At 44.7% G+C, this 8,733-nt stretch overlaps 1 long non-coding RNA gene across 2 annotated transcripts; it reads left to right on the forward strand.

The window, feature by feature from the left end:
* Positions 1 to 525: 525 nt before the first annotated feature.
* LOC106837569 (uncharacterized) lies at positions 526 to 8,389 on the forward strand. Of its 2 annotated transcripts, none has more exons than XR_011506099.1 (4): positions 526 to 739; positions 3,017 to 3,173; positions 4,575 to 4,778; positions 5,292 to 8,389. It is a non-coding gene; the product is annotated as an uncharacterized lncRNA (long non-coding RNA). The 2 variants fall into 2 exon arrangements; XR_011506100.1 differs by having other exon boundaries at positions 4,578 to 4,778.
* Positions 8,390 to 8,733: the final 344 nt, after the last annotated feature.

Genomic DNA, 8,733 nt, shown 5'->3' on the forward strand with positions numbered 1-8,733 from the left:
TAGTGGGAGCTCCAGTGGTCTCTTACTGGAAGGTGCATCCATACCACTAGGTTTCTGCTACGGATCAAAGTTCCTTCTGCTTCTCATTCCAGTTCTTCCCGTTCAGCTCCAGGCTCCCCTCAACCTCACACAGAAAGAACCCCTCTCTCCAGTGTGTCCACTGCCCCAGTGACTCTTCCCAAAGCCAGTCCCAGCCTGTGCTCTGTGCTCTGTCCACGCTCCTCCCTGACCTGTGGGACTGAGATTTGGGCTCATTCATCAAGCAAAACCCTTTATTCTCAAAATTACCATAAAGCTAATATAATTCAACATAACTGTCAAAAGCAAAATGAATAACCTATTGTGAAATCTACACTCAAGAAATATCTCTTGCTTGAGTTTAGCTTAAATGCAACATTGTTCCAACTCGTTTCTAACTTTTAAAATAGTTTCTTTCTTCCAAACACAGGACGTGGGAACAGCTCCCCAGGTTAATCAGTTACCTATTTCCCTGTTGGTTCTGTGTCACCAGAAAGTACCTGGAGTTCTTTCTCCTTCCATCACTCTGATTATTTGTTATAGTCCCAATTTAGATCCTCCTGCCCCCTCCCCACACTCATCTCCTGCCCTGGGTGCGGGGGCGGGGGGGGGGGGTGAGTGGGGGGTGGCGTGCAGCTGGAGGCGCAGGAGAGTGAGTCTTGCTTAACGGCTGCGAGCTGAGTGTATTCAGCTGGCTCCGCTGCTAACTCTGGAACCTTAGGTAAGTGTATTCAGCTGGCTCCGCGGCTAACTCTGGAACCTTAGGTAAGTTTGCTTAACCTCTCTGAGCCTCTCTGAAAAATGGGGTCAATAATGATGATACTGATACTATTTTATGTACTAGTACTAGTATGATACTATTATGTACTAATAATAGTATGATACTATAGTATGATACTGCTTCTGTACTGATTTCTGTGATACAGTAATAATAATTTCTGCACTATAATAAAAGTACCGATACTATTTTCTTTACCAATAATTTCTACACTTTGGCAATTTCTGTACTAATAATACAGACATAATAGAAAGTCTGTGCTACTCATAACATAATCATGATAATAATTCTATAATTTCTATGCTCATAATATCTGTACTAATAATACTAATAGTTTTCTGTAAAATGAGGCTATAATAGTACTGATCTTACAGAGTTATTCTGAGTATTATATGAGAAAAAACAGGCAAACCATACAGAACACAGCACGTGGTACTTGCTTAATAAATATTAGCTGTTATTGTTGCTGTTGTTGATGTTGGTAGGCTTCTAGTCAGTCTCCCCTGGCCTTGACCAGAGAAACTTGTGAATAAAACTTAGAATGGGCTTGTTTTCAAGTCTGTCTTGGTAAAGGAAAGACCAGCCCTGAGCGGGATCTTCAGGGAAGGGAGACGGTTGTGGCCCCCTGGGGCCTCTTCGTGAACCTCCGGGCTGCCTTCCTGTCTGTGGAGGTCATTTGTTCCTGGAAAGAAGAGAAATGGGTATTCGAGGGGTTGGAATGGACCACGTGGTCAAGAAGGAAGGGTTTCTGCTCTCTCTCGGGTGGAATGGGAATCTCATTCAGAGGAACAGGGATGGTGCTCCGGAGGAAGGTAGCTCAGCGGCCTCCTTTGTCTCTCCATCACGAGGAGGTAACCTGGGGCTTTTGTCCCAGAGAATGATGTCTCAGGAGTAACGGAGGGTCCAGAGGCAGGAGAGCAAGATCCCTAGAGAGAGCCAGGTCTGGAACAGAAACGAATATTGCAAATTTTCATCATCCTAATGGGTGGCTTGCGGGGGAGGGAAAGAAGGGGAGTGGACCTGTTTGCTGTGGTCCTCCGTTCGCCTTCCAGAGGGAGCTTCCTTACCGGGTAGGAGCAGGCAGACGCGGCTTCAGACTGGGCCTTTGGATCACATTTTTCCAATGAGATTTGTAGGGCTTCCTTTCGGCCTCCCTATTTTATTGTAAGTGGAACCAGTCCTGAAACTACTTGGAGCAAAAGTCCATGAATGAAGATCAACTATTTCACATGTTGTAAAAAGTAAAAAAACCAGAAAAATCGACATCTGTAATTCCCCCACCTTGATTCTCCACTTGCAGCCTATCAGTACCCAGGTCGGTGTCCTCAGAAGCCTGAATAGTTAAGAAACAAAGAAATAAACACTTTCCCCCCAGGCCTCCTGCAGAAGTGGGGGTCCAATACCTTCTTTCTTGTGTTCATTCAAAGCACAGCTCTGAACCGAACATTCGTAATTGACTAAACAGTCTTCACAAAGTAAATGCAATTTTTCATTGAATAAAGATAATGCAGGATGCTTTCATTTATATGAAGTATCTAGAAAAGCAAATTTATAGAGACAGAAAATAGATCGGTGGTTGCCTAGAACTGAGGGTAGGAGTGGGGATTGACTTCAAGTGGCATGAAGAAACATTTTGGGTAGTGGAAATGTTCTAAAACTAGGTTGTGGTGATGGTTTTACAACTCTATCAGTTTACTAAAATCATTGAGTTGCACACTTGCAGTGGGAGAATTTCATGATATGTAAATTATGCCTCCACAAAGCTGTTTTTTAAATAAAGTCGTGTAGGTAACTGGTTTAAATTGGTGTGCCAAGTAACACAGAGATTAGTATCTACAGTATAGTCCTGACCACTTGCAAACCATGTGAGCTGGAGAAAATTGCTTCACCTCCCTCAGTGTGCAGCGGGAGATCTCCCAGTGTGTAAAGCAGGAGACGATAATGCATGTCTCTGAAGCAGAATGCCAATTAAATGAGATAACGTGCAGACAGCACTTAGCTTAGCAGCTGGCGTGAGGCCACTGCTTCTGAAAGTATTATACCTTGTCCTAGAACCGGGAATGTAGGGTGCCCTGCAGAGAGGTGCGAGTGCTGATCATTTCTTGACTTGGGGAGGGAAGTTGATTCTGGGTTTTTCAATGAGAATGATCTGCAAAGAACAGGTTGTAGCATTGTTTCCAGCATCTCTGGCCCACCAATGCCCCTGTGTTCCCTTTCCAGGCATCCCTGGACATTGACTTTCACCTCCTCCTGGATCAAGTTGTGAGGATAAAAGGACTGAGATTTGTTACCAGGGACATGGAGAGAACAGAGGCTGCAGGTGCTCCAGGCCCCTTGGTGACTGTCCCAGGCTGGCTGCCCTAGGAGATGCTCTAAGGTAGATATGATCTGCGCAACTAGATATGCACATGGGTCCCTGTCTCCTGAGAGATGCCCAGATGAGCCCAGAAAAGTCAAGTCTGACTGTTGGGAGCAAAATGGGATAACTGGAGTTTGTCTCCAAGAAGAGGCAGTGTTGGGGGAAGCGGGGCTGGTCCCAAGACCAGTGGGAGGGCTTGTTTTCTCCTTGGGTGTGGAGGACACTTTCTTCTGAAGTTTTTAGGGACCAGGATGGATAGAATGAAGCAGCGGTCATTCTTGAAGGAAAGATGCACACGGATGCATCATTCACACCCTCGCATACACCATTCCCACTCTGTCCTTGCAGGCTGACCTGCTCATTCATTCAACATATATCTACCAAACTCCTACTATAGTCCCAGGGCTGTTCTAGACAAGGTCCTTGTCCTCATGGACTTTATATTCTTGTGGGAGACACAGACAATGAACAAAGGATTAAATGATTCTATACATAAATGCTAACGAGGTTGGGTATGCAGGGGGAGGGAGGGGCTCGTTTAGATTGGATGTTTGGGGAAGACCACTCTGAGGAAGCGACAATTAGCAGAGCCTTGAGGGATCAAAAGAAGCAAATATCTTGAAAAAGGGCATTCCTGGTAGAGGGAAGAGAATTTGCAAAGGCCCTGGGCCAGGTGTGGGTTCTGTGTGTTCAAGGTGCAGAAAGAAACCAGTGTGGCTGGAGCAGAGTGAGAGGAAGGCACGGTGCTAGGAGATGAGCTCAGGGTGCTGGTCAGGGCCCAGACCTTTTGGCCTTCCCAGCCACAGCAAACATGGATTTCATCCTAGGTTTGATGGGAAGTCGTTTGGAGGGTTTTGAGCAAGGAAGACAGGTGATCTGATTTAGAGAGGATTATTGTGTCTGTGCGGAGAACAGACTTTCAGGTGCGGGAACTTTCTCATCAAACTACCAGTATAAAATTTCACACCAGAGTGAACAGCCCCTTCTGAGAAACTTTGTCCTCTCTAGGATAGCAAGAAATAAGGACAGTGGACCTCCCATTGCTGGAATGAGGAGACGAGTCTCTCTTCCTGCTGGGTCTTCTCTTTCCCGTTTAGGGCCTGCATAGTGATGTGTCCCCCACTTTTCCCCAGCCCCGAGAATGAATGGGTTTTCTTGTTTGTTTGTTTGTGGAAGTTTACCTTTAAAAACAATTCAATCCTCATTAAAAACAATTCAATCCTCATTAATTCTCTGATACTGAGTCTTGAAGACATTGAAGAGAACATTTACGAAGATCTGGAGGAAATTTACTATATAAAATGTTTTAACATGAAAAGAATCAATTACCTCCCTGTGTGCCACTCAGTCTAATTCTTTCTTTCTTTTTTTTAAACATCTCTACAACTCTACCCGGATCTCCATTGCCTGGACTGAAAGAAGACCATAGGTGAGGCTCTCTAGCCAGAGACACCTTTCCATAAAATAACCCAGAGGAGCCAGAGCAGAGGAAGGTAGCATTAGTTTGCTGAGGCTGCCATAACGAAAAGCACAGACTGGATGGCTTACACAGCAGAAATTTATTTTCTCGCAGTTCTGGAGGCTGGAAGTCCAAGATCAAGGTGCCAACATGGTTGGGTTCTGGTGAGACCTCTCTCCTCCGCTTACACATCTGCAGTCCTCTGGCTGTGTCCTCATGTGGCCTTTCCTCTTTCCTCCATGGAGAGAGAGCTCTGGTGTCTCACCTGGGGACCTACGTCTGTGACCTCTAATTTTCATCCATACATTCACTTAATCCAAGGTCACATGTGTACACTCAAGAAGTCCCCATGTAATCAATGTTGTTCCATAAGTGATAGCCATAGCCATGTGGGGGGGGGGGGGTCTCAAATTCAGTGTTCCCAGGGGCCAGGCAGATGACATACATTTTAACAGAAGCAGACGTTATCTGCCAAAAAGCATTCAAATACCTTTAGTGTTTTCAAATGGTAAAAAAAATTTAAACAACTTCCTAGCCAAACAAAACACATCTAAAGGACTAATTTGGCCTATAGGCCACCACCTTATAGCCCCTGATGAGTATAATGGTGTGACCTTTGTTCCCAAGAGTAGGAATGTGGGAGACAGAAGCGTGTAAGCAGACTCTTCTCCCCACAGGTGCGTCTCCACGGGCAGCTCTCCTAAGACACTCGACCCTCCTAAGACCCTCAACCCTCAAGTCCCTGGAGGCAGAAATGTTCTGGGCCTGCAAAACAGTTAAGGGACATTAAGATAACACTACTTTATGGATATGAACAGACATTTTTCCAAAGAAGATATACAGATGGCCAATAAACACACGAAAAGCTGTTCAACATCAATAATCATCAGGGAAATGCAAATCAAAACTACACTAAGATAACACCTTAAGCCTGTTAAAATGGCTATAATCACTAAGACTAAAAATAACAAATGTTGGAGTGGGTGTGGAGAAAAAGGAACCCTCATATATTGCTGGTGGGAATGCAAACTGGTGTAGCCACTGTGGAAAACGGTATGGAGATTCCTCAAAAAACTAAAAATAGAAATACCATACAACCCAGCTATCCCACTACTGGGTATCTATCCAAACAACTTGAAATCAACAATCCAAAGTAACATATGCACCCTTATGTTCATTGCAGTGCTATTCACAATAGCCAAGACATGGAAACAACCCAAGTGCCCAACAACTGATGGTTGGATAAAGAAGATGTGGTGTATATATATATATATACACAATGGAATACCACTCAGCCATAAAAAATGACAAACTCATCCCATTTGCAATAACATGGAAGGACCTGGAGGGAATTATGCTAAGTGAAATAAGCCAGTCTGAGAAAGACAAACACCAGATTATTTCACTCATATGTGGAATATAAACAAGTACTGGGACAAAGAAAACAGTTCAGTAGTTACCAGGGGAAGGGGGGTGGGGAGTGGGCACAGGGGGTGAAGGGAGCACTTATGTGGTGATAGTCAAGAAATAATGTACAACTGAAATCTCACATTGATGTAAACTATTATGAATTCAATAATAATAATAAAGATGACACCACTCTACCCCCACCCCCACCCCCAAACAGGGCATCTTTCTAACGTCCACAGCTGGCCAATTTATCTCCCATTCAGGGAAGAGAAATTTGGGTTCATTACTTTATATCAGTATAAAGCAATAGCAAAGTTAATATAAAATCAAAGTTATCATAAAATAATAATGCTTTAGGATCCCAATTTAAAATACTTCTCTTCTCTCAAAATACTTAAAAAGATCATTTTCCCTCTAAAAACGCAAAGAGGGAATGTTTCCAGAAGTAATCTGAAATCTTTGTAGCCCTTTGGCTGGAAGGTTCACCAACCAAAAATGCCTGTTATATTTTGACTTTGTGGACCTTAAAGACAAAACTGAGCTCAGAGACCTGCCGGAGGAACAAGGAGCCCTGAGGCCTGAGCCCACCTCTGAGAACAGCATCCCATTGACCCCAGAGACCCCAGCACAGAAGCCTTCATTGTCTGATTAGGGTTAAGGGTTGAGATGGAAAATTGGTCCGGAGCCCCTTCCTATGTGTCTTCCTTAAAAGAAGCAGACTTATTTAGGTTTTTGAGGTTTATCTCTGTCTTTAAAATATTAAATTCCCACTAGTGCCTCCCAAGTATTTCCATTTTTCATTGTGGCTACAAATTGAGAGACATAGTAAATTACTTAATGAAAAGGTAAAATTAGGGGCAATTTTCCCAGTTTTAGGGTTTCATAATGAAAGGAATCAGGTATTTTATCACGTTATATTTGACCAGTAGTATAGATTCCTGCTTTCCTTGTCCTGAGTTTATACTTTTAGTTCTGGTTCTAGAGCATGGGGGACTGTGAACACTTATGGGTGACCCAGGAAGGGAGACATTAACTAAATAGGTGGTGAATGTGAAATCACAAGGCAACATGTGTACTCAAGGGAGGGAACATGGGAGATGTCAGAGGAGGAGTCTTACCCAACTGGGAATTTAGGAACGACTTCCCTGAGAAAGCAAAGGAAGTTGAGAACAGAAAGATGGTGGGCGTTTACTGGGAGAAGGGAGGAGCGCAGCAGCTTGCAGGAAAGCCCTGAGATGGAAGGGAGTGCAGAGTGTTGACGGAGCCAGAAGTTGACCAAGGCGGCTGGACGCAAGGAAGAATGGGAGGGAATGATGCCTGATGAAGCAGGAGAGGTGTGAACCTGATGACTCAGTGCTGTGGAGGCCACAGTAAGAAAGCTCCTGTGGTTGTAAGTAGTGAGAGAGAGGGATCATGATCATCTCATGCTGCGAAATGATGACATTGGCTGTGGCGTGATCAGATAGTAGAGGAGGCTGAGCAGGCATAGGGCAAGCAGACTGACAACCACTGCTCTAAGTCATGAGACAATGGTAATAGTTTGGACTAGCATGGGAGCAGTGGAGATGGAGAGGAGGAGGAGATGTGAGAGCTATTGAGGCATGTGAGTGGTTGGATGTGAGGGGCAAAGGAGAGGGAGATGCTCAGCTAACTCCTGGCTTTCTCACTTGAGCACTGGGATGTGTGGACGTGCATTCACACAGACAGGGGACACTGGAAGAGGAATGAATTGGGGGGTGAGAGTGTGAGTCAGTCTTGGACAGGTTGACTTGGAAGTGCTTTTGCATCTCACAGTGACCTCTGGTCTCCCAGTTCACAGATCCCTATCCATAACGGTTGCCATAGTAATGGAAAGAGGTTATCTCCCAGGTGTGGAGAGACAGAAGAGAGCCACTTGGTGATACTCTCTTTCCACCGCCCACCCACTCTGGAGCCTCTCCAAAGAGTCCACTGAAGATGCTTTGTTTTTCATTTTGGTTGAAGAGGAAATTCAAGTCTCCTATTTTGAGGAAAAAGGAGTGGGTCTCCTTAACATAGATATGATGTTCTATCTACTCTTCCCCTTCCTGCCGTGGAGGGATTTGCCACTCACTTTAAACTTGGAGAATGAGCTGAAGCAGGAGACGAACGAGAGAGCCAGAACCCTGAGAACATCGATGGAGAGTGAGGACTGGCCTGAGCCTAGTATAGGGAGTGACTTCTCCTGCCTCTACTCTATAATCCAGCCAGAAGGAGCATCTTTCAGTTCCTCCAACAAGTCAAGCATCCTCTCCGTTATGTCCTCACTTGAGCTGCCCCCTCCCCTTCCTCCTCTCCTACATCCCTTTCATCTGGACATGTCCCTAATCACATTTCATTCTGTGCTCAGACATTCCCCTCCTTTAGGAGGGCTTTGCTGGTGTCCATGGCTGGGATCAGTGTTTATAGCACAGACTGCTCAATATCCACTCTCTCCTGTCTTTCTTTGTAACACGACTCCTAATTTTTAAGCTGAGCATATGGTGCTTGGGATAAAGACAAAATTTCCCAGCATCTTTTGTAGGTAGGTGTGGCCATTTGGCTAAGATCTGGCCAATGATATGAAAATGGAAAGGTTTGCAACTTCTGGGATGTGATCTTATAGGGAGGGGACATGCCTTTCTTCTTCCTCCATTTGAATATGATGGCTGGTTCTCTAGCCACCAAGTTGGACCATAAAGACACAGGCCA

The sequence above is a fragment of the Equus asinus genome, chromosome 2 (genome assembly GCF_041296235.1).
Source record: "Equus asinus isolate D_3611 breed Donkey chromosome 2, EquAss-T2T_v2, whole genome shotgun sequence".
NCBI lineage: Eukaryota > Metazoa > Chordata > Mammalia > Perissodactyla > Equidae > Equus > Equus asinus.